Source organism: Canis lupus, chromosome 20 (assembly GCF_003254725.2).
Source record: "Canis lupus dingo isolate Sandy chromosome 20, ASM325472v2, whole genome shotgun sequence".
Lineage (NCBI taxonomy): Eukaryota > Metazoa > Chordata > Mammalia > Carnivora > Canidae > Canis > Canis lupus.
This window is the reverse complement of record NC_064262.1, coordinates 12,165,870-12,189,788: the sequence shown is the minus strand read 5'-3', so window position 1 is coordinate 12,189,788 and position 23,919 is coordinate 12,165,870. Positions and strand designations below refer to the sequence as shown.

The window sequence follows — 23,919 nt, the reverse complement described above, 5'->3', positions numbered from 1 at the left end:
TTCAGCTAGCGTATCTTCTACTAGGGGGATAAAGCAGTAAGATTAGTCATGTAGGTAAGCTTAAAGAAGGCAAATAAAGCAGGGCAAAATGCAACACTGTTTCTATACTTTAGTGTTTGTAGGTGTTAAGTATATACTTGGAAAAGTATGGACTGGCTCTTGTATTGACCTGTTAATGAGGACTATGATCCTCAGGATCTGAGAAAGTTAGATGATTTTTTAATTGAGTCTGGCACTTTTCCCATGACAAACTTAGCTATTTTTAAATCCATAAAAACTACCTACTTTGACTAGGTAGGTCTAGTCAATGAGGTGACTCATTGGTAGGCCTGAAACCAAGAGCTATCAGTTGTGGTGATTGATAGAGCAATTAACATCCTCATAATTTTAGAAGGTCTCCCAACATCCTAACCCTGACATTAAGTACTATCACCTGCTTGAACAAAAAATCATGACAAGGAATACTGTGAATTCCACATATTAAATATAAAATATTGCTCACATTTGAAATAATTCAATTTATTTGAATTTGCCTATTCTAAAAAGGTGGTACTTATTAGTTCTACAGAAAGTTTATGATGTCCATAATGCTTCAGGTAGCCCTTATGGTCAAGGCAAAAGCTTTCAGGTTGAGGATGGAAAATTTGTCCAGTGGGGAGAGTCCAGAGGGGGAGATTAGATATGATGAGGGCAAAAGGTATCAAGGGAAAGAAGGCAAGACTCAAGAACTTGTTTTTTAGCTAACACTTCCAAGTTAGGAAAGCTTTCTCAATACAAATTAGAATAATTGTATATCTCTACTCCTCCCCTCCACCAAATATAGCTCAATCCCTTGTAAAGAAAAATCCATCTATTTATTATTCTCCAATGCATTTGAGGCTTTTCTACTTCACTAGTTATTTTTCTCATACTATTCTTTTCAGAAATTCCTTACATATCCACTCCTGGGTAGTTCTAACTATTATGAAAATTGAGGCCATAAGACACCCTTTCTGGGAAACCTCTGAGCTAGCATTTATTTTGCATAGAAACTACATTTTCTTGTTTGGATATAACTGTCCCTATATCTTCCTGTGCTCCATTTTAAAGATACTCATTTTATGCTCCTAAGTAGACTCTAATTTCCTTGAAGAAAGGGGATTCCATCTTATGCCTTGCTATATGACCACCAGCTCTTGAATTGATGCTCCTATGTGGTAAGTACTCTGTAACAATTTATTGATTTTTGTTTGATGCTTAGAGATTAATGTGAATTATGGGCTGCTTATGTCAGGTTATGAAAATTAGGCTAGTACAAAGACATAAAGTTCTGGGTGGGAGGATCTTAATTGTGACCCCTGGGAAGGGAGTGTTTGAGAAAGTATAGTTAGATACATAAATAATTCAGTGGAGAAATAGAGAGGTAATTAAAAGGCAAGTTAGAAAGAACATTTGGAAATTAGGAGACTAATTTCTAGGCCAAAATATTTTCACTTCACTGTACTTTGTTATGATTAAATCCTCAGTACCTAAACCAGTGCTTGGCAGGTGTTCATTAAATATTTGTTGAATGAATGAATGGTGAGCAATGAATGCATCAGAATGCTAGGAGCTGCTGGCAAAAACATTAACTCATGTTGGTGAATCATCTGAACATCTTCAATCTAGCCTATGTTTGCCCAGGAGTAAGTTAACGGGGTTAGGTCACAATCTTCTCAATGTCTTTGAGATCTTTCCCATGATCATTATGATTTCATACCTCGACACCAAGCATCATGAATACATGATTGGTAGAGTCTTCTAAAATAACTCCTCCTGCTTGTCAGAGTGGCTGAGATTTCACAGTTAAAAGGAACACTCCTTTGCATATTAGAGCCTTTTATTTCCTTGAAAATTTTCTATTAAATATCCATTTTAATTCTTTATTAGCTCACAGCTTACTGAGACCATTTTGGGCAATTATGTGGCCAAGCATTAGAAAAATGTCAGTGAGATAGAGTAGTAAAGGATCAAGCCAGGGAACTGCCACTGGCTAGCCTGGAATAAGGACAGCGTACAGTCAGGCCTCAGCCTATGGGTCAGAGGTTTGCAGAGAGTGAAATTTGAAAAGGGATCTCCAGGTCAAGATTCACTTTTGGAAGCTGGAGAAACTCTCAGTGTATCTCTGTTTAACTCTAACAGCAATAATTGAATTTCTGTTCAAACTAAAATTCATTGTTGAGGATGTCTGTAAATAAGAAAAACTATTCTACTTCATCCTTTAGAGTAGAATCACTTTTCCTCGAGGTTAGGTTTTAAGGCAAAATTGTATTCACTTACCCTTTAATGTTCTTGAGCAAGTGCTCTGTTGGAGAACAATGTAAGCAATATTTAGTCAAGAACAGCCAGGTTTTCTGTAAGTATTGGAATGAATCATATTTTCTTTGACTGCCAGCTGATGGAGCTGACTTGTGTACTTGAGGACCATTTTTTTCCCCTGAAAAATAAGTTTCATTAAATGCTAGCATCACATTTCTATGTCATACTCAATATAACAAGATGTTTATACCATGAGAGTTGTGTAGGGCCTGAGACTCAGTGGAGAACATCAGACTCAGGTTCTCCCTGGGGTGTGTGCTCACTGAGGGGAATGGTGGTATCTCAAGACCACGACATTTGTAGACATTGTTCTTTACCTCTGTCTATCTCATTTTCCTCTTTTTCAATCTTTCTCTCCTCTCTTCCCCTCCCCTCCTAACACTTCCCCTCCTTCCCTCTCTCTCTCCTTTTCTTCCCAAACTTATATAATGAAATAACTAAATTGGCTAAAGGAAATGGGCAGAAGATACTTGCTTACTTTTTTAGTGCCATGCTTTTCTGAATGTCACAGAATGTCTTCTAAGTATCTGCCGTTCAAAGACCATGGGTTAATTTTCCATTGCTGCTATAACAAATTACTACAGAGTTAGTCACTTAAAATAACACAATTTTTTTATCTTATAGTTCTGTAGGTCAGAAGTCCAACATGGGGTTCACTGAGCTAAAATCAAGGTGTCACCAGGAATGTATTTCTTTCTGGAGGCTGGAGAGGACAAGGTGTTTTACAGGCATTCTAGTTGTTGGCAGAACTTGGTTCCTTTTAGTTGTGGGACTGAGCTATCTGTTTCTTTGCTGTCACCTGTGGGTTGATTCCAGCTTCTCCAGGCTGCCTTGGCTTACTGGTTCATGACCCCCTTCCTCCATTCTCAAAGCTGGCAATGGCAAAGGAGTCCTGCTTACACTTCGAATCTCTTCTTGCCTCATCTTCCATCATTGCATCTCTTTCATGGACTATACTGCCTGTCTTCTACTTTAAAGGGCCCACTTGTTTACATTGGATCCATCTGGATAATTTAGTATAGTCTCCCTAATTTAAAGTCTGTAACTTCTGTGCCTGGGTAGCTTAGTTGGTTAAGCATCTAACTCTTGATTTTGGCCAAGATCATCAGGCTCCATACTGGAGCCTGCTTAAGATTCTCTCTCTCTCCCTTTCCCTTTGCCTCTTCCCCTTCTCTCTCTCTCTCTCTAGAAAAAAGAAAAAGAAAAAAAAGAAAAAAAAAGTCCCTTTCAACACGTAATGTGACATAATCTCAGGTTCCAGGGATTAGGATGTGGAAATCCCAGAGGTAGGGTGAAGTAGAGTGGGGAGAGGTGTTTTCCTATCTACCCTGGGCCACCTGAAAGGAGTTGATCATTTTCCTTTATCCTAAAATCCAGGGAACTTTCATACTATTAGCTTCTCTAAGGAATGATTTTTCTGGGTTGCTACTTCCAGGAGATGGGGACCAGGAGAGGCAGGGACTGGAAATGGTTCTATGTCCCTCAGTGACCATACTTATCAAAGATAATGGATGAATTCAGTGTTTTTCTGGCAGTTAAGTAGCCATAATACAGTTCTATTGGAAGCATTATTACTGTTGGTTAGCTGGAGGATAAGAGTAAAAGCAGAGGTAAGCCAAATGAAGAAGTGCTAAGTCTGTTTGTTTTCAGGTACAAGAAGGGCTGCAAACTACTCAAATTTCCCCTATTTGAAGCTCAATTAACTAAACATTGAGTAGAAATGCAGTCCACCCTACTTTCAGAGCAATGAGCTCCCCAAAATAGCTCATTGAGATGTCCTAGCTCCTTTGGTGGGCTGCTGTTTTGACATTTCTAAGCTTGTAGTGTGCCTTTTATGTATTATAGTGTCTTGTCAAGGGACCAACAAAACCTTGTTACAATAAAGCTGATATATTAGCATCATCAAAAGTACATTCCCTTGGTTATTCAGTCACTTGGTATAAGTAATTAACTCCACTTTTCTAGATGGCAGGCTAGTTTTCAAAGTCAGAGACACCCACCGTTGGTTTTGAATGCAGTTCCTTGCTAACAGAACAGATAGAAATGAGATACAGGGATGGTGTCATTGGCAAAGGCAGAGAATTCAATCCAGGTGACTTGTGGGTGCTAGGGATTTGAGCTGGTTCAATTATTTTTCAGTTTCCTAACCAAACTTGTCCATGTATCAACAAGCAATGCTTTGAAATCCGACACCTTGTTCAGGGTCCTGGGCCTCATGAGTACAGAGGAAGTGTCTCCAGTTAATATGAGATTCCAGGAAGACATGGTGATGGCATGAAGACCCTTTTACTTTGCATCTCAGGAAACCTAAATCTTTGAAGTAAAAGTGAAATTTTTAAGAGATAAATTCAATCATATCACTCTTCTGCCTCAATCCCTGTAATTATTTTTGTAAAACCTGATAACTTTACTTGGACCTCCAGTGCCTTAAGTCAGTGCTACTTGAAGTGTGGCCAATGCCAGTCCATAAATTCTTACCAATTTTCTACCTGTCCCACAGTAAAATCAACAATGTCACTGTGGCCTATTTAATCCAGTTGATACACACCCACACATATAGTAGTAACACATTTTCAATGCAGAAGGGGATACATTGACATATATACGTACCACACATACATGCATGTGCACATGCATATGTGTGTAGGTACATATATGTACATGTGCGAGTTTTTTAATTTGCTTCCCTTGTTCCCTTTATTCTCTAATGAAAGTCATTTCCAAAGTCACCTTTTCCTTTTCAGTGAAGCTTCTCTGGCCATCTATCTAAATTTTTATCACCTTCATCCTGTCTAACATTTGCTATTTTACTTCCTTGTGTTTTTTTTTTTTCTCCTTAGCACTAATTACTAATTATTCTGCTATGTATTTTACTTATTTTTGTTGTTATTGTTGTTTACTTTTTTTTGGCCTATAGAGGTAAGTGCTATGAAGGCCGAGATGATTATCTATTTTGTTGGATTCTGTATCACAGCTTCTAGAAATGTACCTGACGCATAGTAATGACTCAGTAATTACTTTTTTAAGATTTTATTTTTTTTAGAGAGAGAGAGAGAGAACGAGTGGGGGGAGGCAAATGGAAAGGGAGAGTGATAAGCAGACTCCCCTACTGATAAGGGGGCCCAAAGCAGGGCTTGATCCCAGGATCCTGAGATCATGACCTGAGCCTAAGTCAAACACTTAACTGACTAAGTCACCTAGGCACTCCTTAATAATTATTATTTTTTGACTGAAAGATTAAATGAATAATTGGAAGAATTAATATATTAAATAAATAGATAAATGTGAATAAATAATGGATCAATGTATAAAAGTAGATAAATGAGTAGATGGATTAGTGGATGAGTAAATGAATACACATTATAAAACCTCATGTTGTTTGTTTGTACAAACCTGAAGATGGAGCATCTGATCTGTGGTTTAAGTTGAGTGACTTCTTCCTCCAGTACTGCAGCAATGAGATATTTTCTTACAGATTAATCACCATATATGTGGGCAGATTGTCTCCTGCCCTGCTATGGAGCACATTTCCATCATTTAATAAAAGAGTAATCTATGATCTGAATGATGACAATTCAAGAATGTAGTTTTAGAGATAGGGTGCTACCCAGAAGATTGACTCATTATGAGTGAACAAAATCAAAGGAGTTGAGATTTCATACTTTAAAAAGACATAGATCATAGTGACTAATAGTTTTAGTCTTGAAATTACATGAGCAAACAGATCAAATCCTACATTTGTGTACCATCTATGTAGCCTCAGGAACATCACTTATCTTTTCTAAGCCTCAGTTTTCACATCTGTGATATGGAAAGAATTACTTTCTAGGGAGGCTGTGAGTATTAAATGAAATAATCTTTGTAAGGTTATATTTAAAGTTAAATATTTGTAAAATTAATACAAAGCCTGACACAGTGTAGTTACTTAAAAAGTGGTGGCTAGCTCTGCATTCTGTTTCTCTATACCCTCTAACTCTGCTGTCTGCAACTTTGGAGGAATGTGACATCTGTGATTTCCAAACTCGCTTTCCTTTTACTCACACCATTGAAAGATTTGTTTTGATTTATTTATTTTTCAGTTCCTTAACAGGACACAAGCAATCAAGTTTCCTAAAGTTTTGTACATGTATTGCTAGAGTTTTTAGATGTGTTTAGATACATTGAACGTGTTAACTCTCTGCCATTGGCAGTAGTGGTCATATTTTATAGACCTGGAAACTAAGGCTTAGTGAACCAAATAGCTTGAAGGAAGTTGTGGAAGGCAAGTGGCAGAGAAAACCTACATCTCCCTTCCTGATACACCTTTTCTTTCTCCTACAGGAGTGGTTCTCAACCCATGCTGCAATTGCAAGCTCTTACAAATTCCAATGTCTGAGTCTTACAACAAGCCAGTTGATCTAGAATTCTGGCGTGGGGCCTGGACATTGTATTTTAATTTAATTTTATTTTCCCTAATTTCTTACTTTGAAAATTTCAAATGCACAGACCATTTGAAACAACAGTACCATAAATACCCTTCTCTTCCCCTAAAGCTATTGATGATCAGTATTTTGCCTTGTTTACTCAATCTGTTTCTTGCTGCCTTCCATCATCTTGTGTCTCTCATATGAATACACATACATATACACACTTGTTTCCCTCTTTTGTTTTCCTAGTCCATTTGGAAGTGACAGACATTATGTCACTTGACTCTTAAATATTCAGTTTGCACTTGCCTAGAACAAGAATATCCTCCTCCATAACCACACTATCATTTTTACATTCAAGTTATCTAACACTTAGAAAATAATATGCTTACTTTGTTTATTACACATCCAAATTCTGATTTCCTCAGTTTCAAAAATATACTTTACTGCTGTCTTTCTTTCTTCTTTTTTTTATTCAAGACCCAGTCAAAGATCACACATTGCATGTCATTTTCCTGTCTCTATCCCTGTAATCAAGAATACAGGTTGGTTGGGATCCCTGGGTGGCGCAGCGGTTTAGCGCCTGCCTTTGGCCCAGGGTGCGATCCTGGAGACCCGGGATCGAATCCCACGTCAGGCTCCCGGTGCATGGAGCCTGCTTCTCCCTCTGCCTGTGTTTCTGCCTCTCTCTCTCTCTCTCTCTCTCTGTGACTATCATAAATAAAAAAAATAAAAAAAATAAAAAAAGAATACAGGTTGGCAAAGTAGAGCACAGGACCAAATTTGGCCTACTACTTGGTTCTGTGTGACCTGCAAGGTGAGAATGTTTTTCACATGTTCAAATGGTAGAAAAAAAATCAAAAGAAAAATAATGTTCTGTGAATTATATAAAATCAAAGTTCAGTGTTCATAAATAAAGCTTTAATGGGAGATGATCATGCTCATATGTGTATGTATTGCCCATGAATGCTTTCAGGGCTGCAAGAGCAAAATATGAATAGCCATAACAGAGACCATAGGGCAAATCCTAAGATATTTACTGTCTTATCTCCTATAGGAGTTTGCTGACCCTGATCTGGAACATCCACTGACTTTTTAAAAAGAATCTATTTTTATAACTCTTATTTTAAAGAATTCAGGCTAGCTCTGTAGTAGAATCTTCTACAATCTGGAATTATTTCCTCCCTTTTAGATTCAAATACACATTTTGGCAAGAATTGAAATTGGTGATGTTATGCACTTACCCTTGCATTACATCAGGAGTAACTCAATATAGATTTCTTTCATTAGTAGTAATGCTAGCTTGTTGTCCTGTAGCTCAGATAGTGTCTGCCACAACTCTTTGTTGTAAAGGCAACTTTTATCTTTGTAAATAATAATTACAAATAATAATTACTATTGTGTGAATGGTTTTGTGCATCTAGAATTCATGGGTTGAAACTCTCACCCCCAAGATGATATGGGGCTTTAGGAGATGATTAGGTCATGAGGGCAGAGTTCTCATGAACAGGATTAGTGCTCTTATAAAAGGTTTGATGCAGGTCCCTGCTTCCTTCTGCCATATGAGGACACAGTGAAAAGCGTGCCATCAATGAACCAGAACCTCTCATCAGACACCAAATCTATAGGCACTAAGACTTCCCAGCCTCCAGAACAGTGAGAAATAAATTTCTATTTTTTATGAGCTAACAAGAATCAGTATTTTATTATAGAAGTAGGAATGGACTAAGCCAATAATCAATGGGATATTTGATTTGTTGTTTTCCCCTAGCTTCTTGAGATTAAGGCTTGGCTCATTTTTTGAAGGGGGGATGGTACATTTAAAAAAATTCTAATATATTCATTTAAAGCTGTTAATTTGTATCTGTGCTCCAATGAGCTGTATTCTTGATTTTTTTAAAATGTTTTTAAGGATTACTTATTTATTTATTTATTCAGAGAGACAGAGAGAGAGAAGCAGTGACATAGGCAGAGAGAGAAGCAGGCTCCATGCAGGGAGCCTGATGTGGGACTCCATCCCGGGACTCTGGGATCACTCCCTGAGCCAAAGGCAGACACTTAACCGCTGAGCCACCCAGGTGTCCCTTCTTGATGTTTTTAAATGTTTTATTATCATGCCATGAAAAACATTTTCCAACTTTTATTTTGATTTCTTCTGTAGTCCATGGGTTGTTTAGAAGTGTATTGCTTAATTGCTTAGAGTTGGAGATTTTATTATATTTTTCTTATTGATTTCTGGCTTAGTTTATTGTGATTAGAGGAAATACTCTGACAAATCTCCATATTTACATTTTTTCTGAGGCTTGCTTTGTGACCCAGCCTTTGAACAATGTGTACTCGAAATTAATATGTATCCTATTGTTATTGAATATAATGTTGTCTTTGTGTCAGGTAAGTTTTGTCATTGTGTTTTTCACTTCCTTTATACCATTTATTTTTGTCTACTTGTTTGCTACTTCTATCAACCATTAAAATATGTATATTAGTCTTCCACTGTGGTTGTGAGTGTGGCTCTTCTCTAAGTTCTGTCACTTTTTGCTTTATATATTTTTAAGCTATGTTATTAGGTACATAAAAATTTAGAATTGTGATAAGTTCCTTATTGATTGGCCATTCTATCATTATGAAACATACCCTTTTATTTTTAGTCATTTTTCTTGATGTAAAGTCTACCTTATCTAATAATAATGTGCAGCTATTGTGGTTTTAATGTTTTTATTTGCATTATATATTTTTGCATGGCATATTTTTATTCTCTTATTTTCAAACATTCTGCTTTTTTATAATAATTTATTGTGGTAAAATATATATAACTTTTATGTTATATACTATTTTTCTTACAGTTTTTAAGTGTACAGTTCAGTGGTGTAAAGCACATTCACATTATTGTGCAACCAACACTACCATTCATCTCCAGAACTTGTTCATCTTCCTCAATTGAAGCACATTGAATGCGAACTCCTTATTGCCTCTTCCCCTAACTCCCAGCAACCACCATTCTACTTTCTGTCTCTGTGAATTTGAACACATTAGGTATCTTGTATAAGTGGAATCATACAATATTTCTTGATGTTTAATATATATATATATATTTTTTTATTTATTTATGATAGTCATACAGAGAGAGAGAGAGGCAGAGACACAGGCAGAGGGAGAAGCAGGCTCCATGCACCGGGAGCCCGACGTGGGATTCGATCCCGGGTCTCCAGGATCGTGCCCTGGGCCAAAGGCAGGCCCCAAACCGCTGCGCCACCCAGGGATCCCATTTCTTGATGTTTAATGGCTTATTTCACTTAGGATAGTGTTTTCAAGGTACTGAATACTTTATTTTTTATTTTTATTTTTTTTTGAATTAGCATTCTTTTTTTTTTAATTTTTATTTATTTATGATAGTCACAGAGAGAGAAATAGAGAGAGGCAGAGACATAGGCAGAGGGAGAAGCAGGCTCCAGGCACAGGGAGCCCGATGTGGGATTCGATCCCGGGTCTCCAGGATCGCGCCCTGGGCCAAAGGCAGGCGCCAAACCGCTGCGCCACCCAGGGATCCCGAAGGTACTGAATACTTTAACATCCTGGCAGTATTAAGACTTCTGACCCATGAACCTGAATGTCTTCCCATTTATTGGTGTCTTCTTTAATTTCTGTCAGCAACATTTTTTTTAGCTTTGTGTTTATAGATAGTTTATCTCCACAATTAAGCTTATTTTCTTAGTATTTTATTCTTTTTGATGCTATTCTAAAAATTGTTTTGTTAATTTCCTTTCTGGGTTGTTCATTGTTAGTGTATAAAAATGTATATAGTTTTTGTGTGTTGATTTTATATCCTGAATTTTGCTGAATTCATTTATTAGTTGTAACAGGTTTTGGGTTTTTTTTTTTCCTTTGATGGAATTGTTAGGATTTTCTACATATAAGATCATGTCATCTCTAAACAGAGACAGTGCCATTTTTTTTATGGTTTAGATGTACTTATTTCTTTTTATTGCCTAATTGTTCTGGTTAGGACATCTAGTACTATGCTGAATAAAAGTAGTAAAAACAGGGTATTTATTATTATTATTATTATTATTATTATTATTATTATTATTAATGTATTTGTTTTGCTTGTTCCAGATCTTAGAAGAAACGTTTTCAGTCTTTCATCATTGAGTGTGATCTTAATTATGTTTTTTTCATATATGGGCTTTTATTGTATTGACATAATTTCCTTCTATTCCTAGTTTATTGAGTGTTTTTATCATGGAAAGATGTTGAACTTTGTTAAATGCTTGCTTTGCATCAATTGAGTAGAGCATGGGATTTTCTCCTCCTTCACTCTATTATTGTGGTATATTTAATTTTTATATTTTGAACCATCATTCCATTCCCATTTGACCATTGTGCATACTCCTTTTAGTATGCTGTTGAGTTCAGTTTTCCAGAATGTTATGAGGATTTTTACATCAATACTCATAAGTGGTATTGATCAGTAACTTTGTTTTCTTAGAGTGTCTTTGGCTAACTTTGGTATTCAAGCTATGGCTAGTTGCATAGAATGAAATCAGAAGTATTGCCTCCACCTCAATTTTTAGAATATTTTGGAAAGGATTAGTGTTAGTTCTTTAAAAGTTTGGTAGAATTCAACAGTGAAGCCACCTGTTCCTGGGTTTTTCCTTGTTGGCAGTTTTTGATTACTGATCCTATCTCCTTACTAGTTATGGGTCAGTCAGTTCAGATTTTCTATTTTTTATGATTCATTCTTGGTAGGTTGCATGTTTCCAGGAATTTGTCCATTTAGTCTAGGTTATCAAATTTTTTGGCATAATTTTTTGTTCATAGTATTCACTTATAATCCTTTTTATTTCTGCAAAATCAGTAGTAATGTCTTCTCTCTAATTTCTGATTTTAGTTATTTCAGTCTTATTTTCCTAGTTAATCTGCTAAAAGTTTGTCAATTTTGTTTATCTTTTTAAAGAACTAACTTTTGGTTTTGTTGATTTCTATGTGTTTTTCTACTCTCTATTTCATGTGTCTCTGCTGTAATGTTTAATACTTTATTTAGTATTCCTGCTTCTAGAATTGCATTTGGTTCTTATTTTTCTAGTCCCTTTAGGTATAAGTTAAATTGTTGATTCGGAATCTTTTTTTTTTTTTTTTTTTAATGTAAGCATTTACAGCTTCATTTCCCTCTTGGCACTGGTTTTGCAGCATCCCTTAAGTTATGGTATGTTTTCTGAATTTTATTTGTCTGATGATATTTTCTAATTTATCTTATGATTCTTGTTTGATCCCACAGTTGTTTGTATATTATTTAATTTCCACATACTTTTTAATTTTCTAGTTTTTCTTCTACCACTGATTTCTAGTTTTACTCTGTTCTGACTGGAAATGATGTTTTGTATGATACTGATACTTTAAAATTTATTAAACAGTTGTTTCTTTTTCCCTAACATTCTGGGGAATGTTCAATGTGCCCTTGAGGAAAATATATTCTCCTATTGTTGGACTGAATGTTCTGTGTATGCCTACTAGGTCCAATTGATCTTTAGTGTTTTTCAAGTCACCTCTTTCCTCATTGATCTTCTGTCTGAATGTTCTATCCACTATTAAAAGGGAGGTATCGAAGTCTCCTATTATTGCTATCGAGATGTTTATTTCTCCCTTCAGTTAATGTGTGATTCATATATTTTGGAGCTCTGGTGTTTGGCACATACATGTTAATAATTGTTATATCTTCTTGGTGAATTGACCCTTTTATCATTATATAATTCCTTCTTTAACTCTTATAACAGCTTTTGATTTAAAGTCTATTTTGTCTGATATTAGTATAGCCACATATGCTCTTTTTTGTTTACTATTCGCATGAGATATTTTTTGTATTCTTTCACTTTCAACCAATGTACATCCTGAAATAAGGTAGGTTTCTTATAAACAGCATATAATTGAATCTTTTTAAAAAATATATCCATCTTCCCAACCTATCTCTTCTGATTGAAGAGTTTATCCACCAACATTTTTTAAAAAATATTTTATTTATTTATTCATGAGAAACAGAGAGAGAGAGAGAGAGAGAGAGAGAGAGAGAGAGGCAGAGGGAGAAGCAGGCTCCATGCAGGGAGCCTGACATGGGACTTGATCCCATGTCTCCAGGATGAGGCCATGGGCTGAAGGCGGTTCTAAACTGCTGAGCCACCCAGGCTGCCCTATCCACTGACATTTAATTAGAATAAGAAGGCACTTACTTTTGCCAATTTGTTTTATGCTTTCTCATGTCTTTTAGGTTTTTTGTCCCTCATTTTCTCCATTACTGCCTTCTTTTGTGTTTGAATTTTTGTAGATTATTGTTTGATACCATTTATGTTTTAAATGGGACTCTTTTAAGCAAATATTATTTGATTTTTAAAATCCATTCTGACAGTCTTATCATTACTTTGAATATTTAGTCCATTTTACTTAATTATTTATATATTTGAGTTTACATGTACCAAATTACTATTTATTTTCTGTTTGACCCACTTGTCTTAGTTGCTTTAACTCTTCCGTCTTACCTACTTTTTAATCAGATATTCTTCGTATTCCATTCTCCCTTTTGTTAACTTGCTACTCTAGAGATTACCACATGTATTATTGATTTATTACAATATAATATAAACAAATACTGTACCACCTTTCCATTAAGAGAAAATGCTTTGGACACTTTGACTTTATTCTACTTTTAACTTCTAGATTACTGATGACAGTTTGATTATACATATATATGAAACCCTAAAAGACTTTACTACTATGGTTTTGTATAGTCAATTTTCATTCATGTTCACCTACATATTTTACTTTTTCTCTGCTCTTTAATATTTCTTGGAAGTATATGTTTTATCTGAGATCATTTTATCTTCTGCATGAGAACTAATTTTAGTATTACTTTTAATGAAGTAAAAGTGTGTGGTGAATTCTCTTTTTTTATTGTTTGAATGTTTTTAATTTTTGAAGTCAAGAATAGAATTATAGGCTGGAATTTATTATCTTTCAGCACTTCAAATATACCATTTGTTATTTCCTTGACTCTACTGTGTTTATTTTGAGAAACCACCTCTCACAGATAAAGTTTATCTTTTGAAGGTAGACTGTCCTTTTTCTTTTTTTTTTTTTCTTTTTTCTGTCCTTTTTCCCTATGGCTGTTTTTAACAACTTATCCTTGTTTTAGATTTTGAGCAGTTTAACTATGATGATTTATCTTTGCTTTTATTTGTATTTAACTTGTCTGGATTTCTAGAATGTCTTAGATTTGTGGCTCTTGTATCTTTTACAGAAGTTGGAGAATTCTCAGCCATTGTATCTTCAAATACTACTTCTGTCACATTCTCTCTTTCCTCTCCACTTACACATATGAGGCATTCCTTTCTATCTCTCATATCTCTTGTGATATTTACTATATTTTGTCTGTTCTTTGATTTAGATATTTTCTATTGACCTTCCTTCAGTGCATAGGTCACATTCTCTTCAACATCTATCTCCTACTATTAGCTGTTGAGTCTGTTGTTATTAGATGTTGAATCTTTTGAAGTGTTAATTTTAGATATATTTTTAAGTTCTAGAATTTTACTTTTTAGAAAATCTCAATCCCTGGTTAAAGTATCCACCAATTTATCTAACTTCCATAGTTTAATTTTTTTATTAAATATCTTGGCATACATAGTAATTTTTTATCAAATGCATCTCATTTAATCTAAAGTAATTATAAATGCTCCTGATGAAAAAAAAGAAAAAAATCTCCAAGAAAGGATTTATCTTACTTGTGCTGATCAGATACATAACCACTTTAATTCTATCAGGAACTGAGCTCATTTGAGGCTTGATGGTAGTTTTATAAATTTGTGTGAGGTGATAGTCTACCTGTGTGAAGTGATACTGCACATTTACCTTCCTCTTCTACATCTTTTCACCCAGGAGATGTTTATTCAGTGATGATTCCTGCCTGAGTGTTTTATCAAATTAGCTACTGTAAAATAATGATTTTTCCCCCTCTATCATTCCTCCCTTATTTATTTATAAGCTGGCATTATTTTGTGATGAATAATTTGTTGTTGTTGTTTTCATTTGTTTTGGAATCAAATCATCCCTTATTTGGCTAACTTAAGCTTCTTCAGCTTGGCTTCTGTATCCTTTTGACACATTCCTATGCCTTAACCTTTGTGGTAAGACAAGTAGTCTATGCCTTCCCTGCCCTAGCCCTGGAATCAAATGTTTCTTCATGAATCTCTGATTTCATCAAGTGGAGGATTTTTTAAAATGAAGATTTGGGTTCTAGACATTATTGCCACGGGTGTGTCATTGTTTGTAGATTCTTTCTGTAGAAAGGACTAGGAAATATATGTGTATGTATGTAAATTTACACCTTACGTATGTATAAATTTATGTGTCTATCAACTTACCTATTTATATTAAAAGATACAATAATAATATTTTAAAATCCCATCCAGTATCACACAGTACTTAAATGTATTCATTTGTTCAAGTGTAAAGGACGCTGAAAGTAATTTCAGGATTGTTAAATACCATATCACTATGAAAAGAAAACCCACTAACTACAGTTTAATATTTGTAGTACTTTAACTAAAATAAAATTTATATACTGTGAAATTTGCAAATATTTAGTATCCAGTTTAATGAATTTTCACAGAAAAGAATTTTTTAACTCCCCAGTGACCCTAATGTCTAATCAGAGTTCACTAGTTATGCACTGTTCAATGGTGCCTTCTTAAGTTTTAAGAAATCAACATGGTGAGACATCTTTTGGCAAGTTTTTAAAGGGGACAGACCTCAGTTTTCTCAGTTTCTGCTATTCTAGGGAAAGTTGCTGGTGAAGCAAGTTTAGACCAATGACTTTACAGTAGTCCCTGTAAGTAATTTCTTTTCCATTAATAGGTGGTTTCCTTTAAAGAGGTATTGCAAAAGCTTTTCCATTTCTTAAAATTGAACTTACCATTTATGGAACAACTTCTTTGATACTCATGGCATGATAATTGTGGAGTGCTATCAGAGAAGAAGGCTTAAGGGGGAGAGAAGCTGAAATGCCTACTCTGTTTTCACACTGTTATCAGTAGCTTCTCTCCATATTCCCTTTGAAGGTTTCAAGGCTTCCAAAAATACCACTCTCAAGATACTTGCTAAGTCATTTCAGCTTCCAAGACTTGAGTTATTATCTTTTGTCTCCTTGAGGATGTAGAAAAGTCACTTGAGGGGATTCTAACCAATTAATATTAAGGATTCTATGTTAACAGTGCCAGCACACAACTATGCACCTTATATTTGACTTGGTATGCCTTACTGTGAGAGTCAGTTGTGATCTAGTTATAGAGATATCTTAGAGATCATCTCCTTTTGCAGGAACTTGCATGGTAGGAAAGTAGCTTAAGTTGCTTGAATAAAGGGACAGGGATTTTTGTTGTGGGGTCAACTCTGAAACTTGCCTTGAATCCACTCTTTGTCAAGCTGCATAAAAAGCTTATAGTGATGACTGAATAGGTGCTATGCACATTGTAATTTTAGTTACGAATAGTTGCAATATTTATAAGGCTAGACAGGACTAGTTGCAATATTTATAAATTCTTTTTTTTTAAATATGTATTTATTTATTCATAAGAGACACACAGAGAGAGGCAGAGATATAGGCAGAGGGAGAAGTAGGCTCCTCTCAGGGAGCCCAATGTGGGACTAGATTTCAGATCCTAGGATCACTCCCTGAGCCAAAGGCAGACACTCAACTGCTGCGCCACCCAGGTGTCCCAATAGTTATAAGTTCTTGATGCTCTTTAGAGGGTAAACTTTATCTTTTGTTATTTGCCAGAATAGTGTTGTTTTAGATATTTTTGCCTCTAACATTGAATAACTTAAGAATGGGCTTATTTCAGGATCAGGACAGGTAACTAAGTAGCATCAGTAGATTATTTGCATCTATCAATCAATGGATGGTGTAGATTATAGTGGTTATTCAAATAGATATGTGGAACTTGACCATATTTGGGCTTCATTCTCAACTATAGATAATTATTTTTCCCCAATTATGAATGTTTTATCAAGTATCAGATTTTTTTTCCATTTGGTTGTTTTATTTTTAAATAAAGTTTTTTAACTTATAGTAATTTTTTGAAAAAATATTTAGTTGGTGCACAATGTTATATTAGTTTCAGGTGTACAACACAGTGATTTGACTGTTCTATACATTACACAGTGCTTACCATGATAAGTACAGTTACTGTCACCATATCATGTTATTACAATATTATTGATCGTTTAAAACAGTTAAAGGCTTACAAAAAAATTGTGAAGATAGTACAGTGTTTCCATGAACCCCATACCCAACTTCTCCTCTTCTTAGCACTTTATGTTAGTAAAGTATATCTTTTATAATTAATGGACCAGTATTGGCCTATTATTATTAACTAAAGTCCACATTGTGTTCATATTTTTTATAAGAGAATATTATTAGAAATGAAGGTGTGGGCCCTAGGTGTATTCCTGCTACTGGGGAGTTGCTTCTAGGCCCTCTAAGATGACAGAGCAAGGAAATATATGTGTATATACTCACTGATGTAAATACACAAACACCTGTATATGTACACATCTATAAATATTTCTGCATGAAACCATCAATGTATCTATAGATATAGATATAGATATACATTGTATCTATATCAAGATAGATATCTATCTATAGATAGTATAGATATAGTATCTATATCAAGCTATAGATATCTATATAGATATAGATATGGTCTCTATATCAAGCTAAATACTCATATTGAGGTCTCCAACTTGGATCCATTACCACATGGATCATTTTTGTTTTCTCCCCTACCATCCGCCATGCATCCAATTAATTGTTCAATTTCAATTTACCTAGATGGAAGCATCAGAATTGAAAACCCATACCCATGTGAGATATAACTCTGTCAACTACAGTAGGGTACTTTTGTAGCTTCTTTTGCATCTAGTCTTATCTTATTTACTCATTTCCAAAGTTACTTAGACCATCATCTTTTCCTCTACTTTCTTCATTGAAGTTATTTTATACTTGTGGAATATAATTTATTTTGTCCCATTCTACATTCTAACCTTAGGTTCCCCCCAGTCTTCTAAATGACTCTTCAAATTTCGCATACAATAAAGATCAGTCTTTGTGTTTTAAAGTTCTATAGGTTTTGACAAATGCATGATGGCATGTATACACAGTGTCGAATAAGTATCTTTCCTGCCCTGAAAAGTACCCTGTGCTTTACCTACTGAGAAAATAATTAACAAGAAGTTTATGATAGGTTTTCTTGATTTGAATCTTTTATAGACAAAAAGAATTATTAGAAGTGGAAGGCATCCAGAAGAATAATAGAAGCCAGATCTGTCCTTTGACAGAGAATGAAATTGAGGCATGATATAATTGTGTCTAAACTTACAGTGTTTCAAACTAGTCACTGTCAGGAGTGTAGTCATTTGCATGTCTAAATTAGTTTCTACTCCAAATAAGTCTCAACCACTCTAGTAGGAGGGCATGGATGTGGTCATGGCAATTCAACACCAATGAAATAATGACTTCTTGGCACTGTGCCTGAATGGTGAATGAAACATACTAAAAACAAGGCAGGCAGTGATGTCTCAATGATTAGCCTTGGTAACTGTCAGGAATTAGACTGAAATCTGAATACAGGAAAAGAGAAATATTTATGTGTTATGATGAGAGGGAAAGTGGAACACACTGTGTATAGGCTGAAGAGAAAGCATACTGATGGGAGTGACAGTAATGAGATTATATGTATTATAAGCACTGACAATTAGACTCTCATTACTAAAATACACAAAGGGAATGAACACAATTATGTAGCAGACACTACGGGACAATGAACTTATTAAACCATTTGCACTGCAGTCTATAAAAGTTTACTGCTAGATTTTATGCTTTGTGAGAACAAAATTAAGTATTTTCCCTCTTATTTCCCTATAAAATTGGGGGAAACTAATATCTGAGGAAATGAGAATAGAAGTGGGTCTTCAGCAGTCTTCCGGTTTGGGGATTTTCCTACTGCACTCCTTGGAATGTTGAGTGTGAAGTGAAAGGGAAGAGAAAGCATATTCCAGTCTCCTCTGGCCTTCTTCAACTAGAGCAATTCTCCCTTTATCTCTTTTATAAGCTGGTTGATTGGTTACCTTTGGAATGAAGAGCCTCAGGCTTTCAGGGATGAAATGGTTTGCTTAAGGTCACACTGAACTTGAAAGAGAATCAAATCCTAGTCTCCTGTTGGTTCCTCCCATGGCATTCCATTGTCACTTGTTCCATTACAATTGGGTAGTGGTAAAAGCACATTTTGTCCATGATTGTCTCCCCCTTGGAAGACATCCTGACATGACATACTTCTCCAGCATTCCAGAAGTTGGCAGTGAGGATTAATTCCAAGACAGCACACCAGCACTGAGGATTTTTCAGAGAAAATGCCTGGATGAGGTAAAAGGGCCATATGTGTCAGACTATGCTAATTCTTATTGATTGAGGTGATCGGCTTCAAATATAATGGCCCACAGTAAAAACTAAAGGTATGAAAGTACTAATTAGGAACTTACTCTGTGAAAGTTACTATATAAGCACTTTCTATATAGTATTTAATGCATTTAGAACTAGAGAAATAGGCCATTCATTTGAAATTATGACCAGCAGTCAACAAAATATTTCTGTTCGGTTTATGCAAGATATAGTTTAACACATATGGAGAATTAAAAAAAGAATAATTAAACTTATAGACATTTACTTGCTACTAACTGGAATGGGTAGGGTTTTTGGAAGCAGGAGTATTCAAGATTGTAGAAAAGGTGGCTATTCAACTCATTTTAATTCAGAAATGACGGGGATCCCAGTTATTTGCTGTTCTACTATAGTCTGTTCCTCTGAAGCCAGTATCTCTACTTTGATGTGAATGTCTGTGGATGGGATCACCCAGGCTTTCTTGCCAGCTAACTTCTAATAGGAGGCAGAAGACAGAAGGCAAGAGGATGGAGAGGCTGAGATATACTGCTTCAGCAGTGCTTCTCTGGCAGGAGGCAAGACCTTCTGACACTAGTTTCTGTGAGGTGGCAAAGTCTCGATGGCTCTATCTCCCAGGGGACTTCAGTAACAGTATTTCCTCCAATGAACTGTCACCCCGTGGCCTCCCAGTTCAGCACTGGGACTTCCCTAGTTTCTGGGAACCTCATCATCCTTAACCTTGCCCTCCCCTCTCTAAGTTATCTTGTCCTTAAAATCTTCTCACTTGAACCCGATGGGATGAATCTCTTTCTTGCTTGAACTCTGACAGAGGCAACAAATGACTGTAATGTAATAAGAGTAGTTTTCTTGTGTGGCTCAATGTTGACTTTGATCGCATTGTCTCAAGTGAAACTCCCAAAATGTGATGAACTACATCAACTCCACTGGCTTTCTGGATTGACTAAAGAGCCGGCCTCTCTGCATATATAATGTGAAGAAATTCTTGTACATCTCTTAAAGCTTCTCCTATCCTTTCTTTTTACCTCCCTCCCTCCCTCCCTCCCTCCTTCCTTCCTTCCTTCCTTCCTTCCTTCCTTCCTTCCTTCCTTCCTTCCTTCCTTCCTTCCTCTTTCCTTCCTTCCAATTCTAGCATAATTCTTCACATACAGTAAGCAAGGTGAAAGAACCTCTGGAGGTTTTTGGTTTTGTTTTGTTTTTTAATGATTTTTGATTTAGAAAAGAGCTTTCTGTGACTGAGCACAGAGTGGCTGCCACATTTTGTAATGGAAGCCGTATTAGGCTACAGAGACCTGGGTTTCATTTCTTGCTGTCTAGTTTTAGCACAGCCACATAGACTCGATGATCCACTTTCTTTAATCAGTAATAGAAGGTATGGGGCTGTGTCAGCCTTACAGTTTGTGTACTGTATTTGTCTCCAAGTGCATGAATGATCCTATTCACAGGTTTGCATGTAATTTAACTTTGCTTTATATTTATAGACTGATTTGTAGGTCTAGATATTAAGTCTCTTCAGCACAGAATGAAAAGGCTGACTAGTCTAGCATAGTATCACACACTATGGATTCTCTTGGAAGATAGAGGCAGGGAGCTCATGGCATGCATGCACATTCCCTTATTTCTCAGTGTTCAGGGGCAGTGTTTAAATCACATAGCATTCAGTGCCTCTGTAGCTGCAGATGAGATACCAAAACAGGTTCCACTGGAAGCACATGGCTCATTTTCAATCCTGCTCAGCAATGAAGACAATCTGTTTCTCTTCCCTGCCCACCTCCCTTCCCCTCTAGGCTCTGGGCTGCTCCCTTCCCTCTGCAGCTATTTCCTAAGCACGACTAGAGGGAGCTGCAGACTAAATTGCCTTCTCCCTTTGCATCTTCGTACATGTTAGATGAGATCAGATTCAAACCAAGTTCTATTCTCTGCAGTGCTGATTCAAATCGAATCAAAATATCTGTTACGTGGGACATGATTGGAAGTATATTTACTTTACTGCGTTCTCTAATGGTGCTGTCATCCCGTCCCTGAGGCAGAGATACGAGGGGAGCTGATGAATCAGAACTGCTTTCAAGGCGGAATCTTTTCCCTTGGTTCTGCCCTAGGTGGTCTCCATGAACATCCCCACGTTGAGACCCAGATCATGGAACTCACCTGGAATTCTGACCGTCTCCACACTTTTGCTTTCAAATTACACAAACCTGTAGAATTCCCTTTTATTTTCCACTATTTTGCTAACAGTGAGGGAACATGGTCCTTGAGGCATTTGTGCCCACAGCACATGATTTTTGTTCATCTGTGCTGGTCACTTTAACTTCCTCTTCCTCTATCTTTGTGCTTTATTTTGCTACCAGATCCTTAAGCAGTAATCTTTTTCTTTATAGAAATTAAAATGAACTGGGCTATGTTGGACTCTCTCTCAAATCCACACGGTGTCTCTCTTTCTCTGGAAGAAGAAAAAAAAGCAGAATGAAAGGTTTACCTAAACATTGTTCTTTTCCCTTTATTTTTACACAAACACTGTTTATGCTTTTTAAATAGATGTATCTTTTTTGGATACAAAGGAAACTTTGTTGTTAAATCCTCTCTTTTAATAGTCCGTCTGAGACAAAGTTTCAGCTTCCTCTCCTGTTCACTTGAGATCACTGTCCAGAGGCAGGTGCAGATACAGCGTGATGGCTTATATAAGAGAATGTGTTCAGGGGGCTTTTGGGATCCGTAGTTCAAGGACTGTGGAAATGTTGGCCGTGTTTGAGGAACTTTGTCTTTTCTCTCATTCGGGGATGATCGCTCTTCCACGAATGAGGGTGAAGGGTGTTTCTGGCATTTACCCTGATCTCTACTACAAACCAACTTGCTCTTAGGGAAAACAGGGACAAGGAAAAACCCTGCTCTCTTTATGCACCTGGCAGGCTCATTCCTAACAGGAACATTGAGCAGTGTCCCATCCCACCACCTGGAGGAGATAGGAAGAAAGAGAAAGAGACAGCACAGAGCACTCAGCCCAAAAGCTCCTGACAGGAGGATCAGACACATTTGTACCAACCATTCATATGAATGTATCTAAGCATACAAAGTGGGGACACGTAGGGGCACATGAGGTTCTTTCCTGCCACTCGTGCTCTGTACCATCTCTGACAGAATGTGTCTCAAAACTGATCTTGAGTTTAGACAAGAGGAGACATGTACGAGTAGCCCTGGGCTTGGTCTCTACGCTCTGTAATTTCCTGTTCCCTTAACAATCGCTGCTTTGCTGGTTTTCATTTGGGCAGCCGTTGTGTTTGTCTATTCAGTGCCCTTTTTAACTTAAAAAATTAGAGTATCCATTGTCCTTTGTAAAGTTAAGGGGAAAACACTTCAAGTCTTGAAGGGGCTGTAAGTCAGGATGCACCTCCTCTCTTGACCAAGAAGTCACCACACAAGCCAGGCTGTCATGGGAGATCCATCCCGGAAGAGTGCCTCAGAGAAGGAGAGTAATGGATTCTGATTTCTGTGACTGGCCTGGCCTTAGAAAGCATGCCTGTAAATTCCCAGTTACCTGAATTTCCACAGCATCTTTGGATCATGGCCTTTCCAAAGCTTGGTCCTTTAACTTTCTATTGAATTCTATGACCTACCAAACATACTTTGAATAAGTTCCCTCTCCTTTTCTTGAAGTTGTCATATCAATTTTTGTTGCTTACTCTCTCTCCCCCTTCCAACCCTACTTGCTTTAATATTTCTGTGTTTTTTTTTTTCTATTCTTAAAAGCCCATGATGTATATCACTTGCAGAATAATCTCCTTACCCTATAGCTGATTCATACTTGCTAACATCCTAAGTGTTTTCACTGGTCTGTGTCTGAATTCCTCAGCCTGGATTTTAACACTTTACATATGCTCTCTGAACCTGCCTTCAAAAGAAGACACTCTCAAAGAGTCATGTGCTGCAAGATCCTTAAGTTCAAAGGTTTTATGTGACCACATGGAGTTCATATGTTTTGCTTCATTACTGCATATTTCAGTGTAATAGAAGCAAGGCATGTGAATTTGAAGGCAAATACAGGAATGTCTTTCAGGGAAAACATATACTTTATTTTGCCTGCATTGCTCTTTCTTGCTGTTTGTCTTACATAAAATCTCTTTTTAAAGGGTGAGCTAATTGTCACACATACCTTTGTAACTTATTGTTTCATGCTCAGAAAGCATTTAGCAAATATTTGTTGAATATATGAGTGATTAGAACAGTATTGAACAAGGCCAAAGGCCCTATCATTAATCTGGGAAGCTTCAGCTTTTCTTTGTAAATTTAGTATGGGAGTGAAGATGATGTTGCAATAACAATCTTAGATTTTTAGAGAATACTCGTAGGAATATTCTAGGAGTTGCTCAGAATGCAGGTAAGTCTTCTGACTTCTCCCCAGCCTAGAAGATGCCAATAATAATGTGCTGACTTAGCCATGTAATTGTCCTACCATAAAGGAGTTGTATATTTCTTTAACGAGCTTGAGGTCATAGACTATCGTATATTTCATTGTTTCTTCTATCCCTGTTGGATAAACATGGAAATAAAGTTTGCATTTTACGAATTGATTTATATTATTTTGGTACTAGGTGGGTTCCACTTGTTCAGAGTTATAAATATATTCATGCTTGGGCCCTTTGTAACCAGGAGTATAAATCTTCAAACTTTTTGTTCTGA

At 36.3% G+C, this 23,919-nt stretch overlaps 1 long non-coding RNA gene across 1 annotated transcript in view; it reads left to right on the top strand.

Annotated features, from left to right (window-relative positions):
• The first annotated feature begins 1,112 nt into the window (after positions 1–1,112).
• The window catches only part of LOC112662501 (uncharacterized), a 51,020-nt gene continuing 28,213 nt past the window's right edge, over positions 1,113–23,919 (top strand). Inside the window, exon 1 of the long non-coding RNA XR_003138627.3 lies at positions 1,113–1,196. This is a non-coding gene — a long non-coding RNA (uncharacterized LOC112662501). The remainder of the gene's footprint in view (positions 1,197–23,919) is intronic.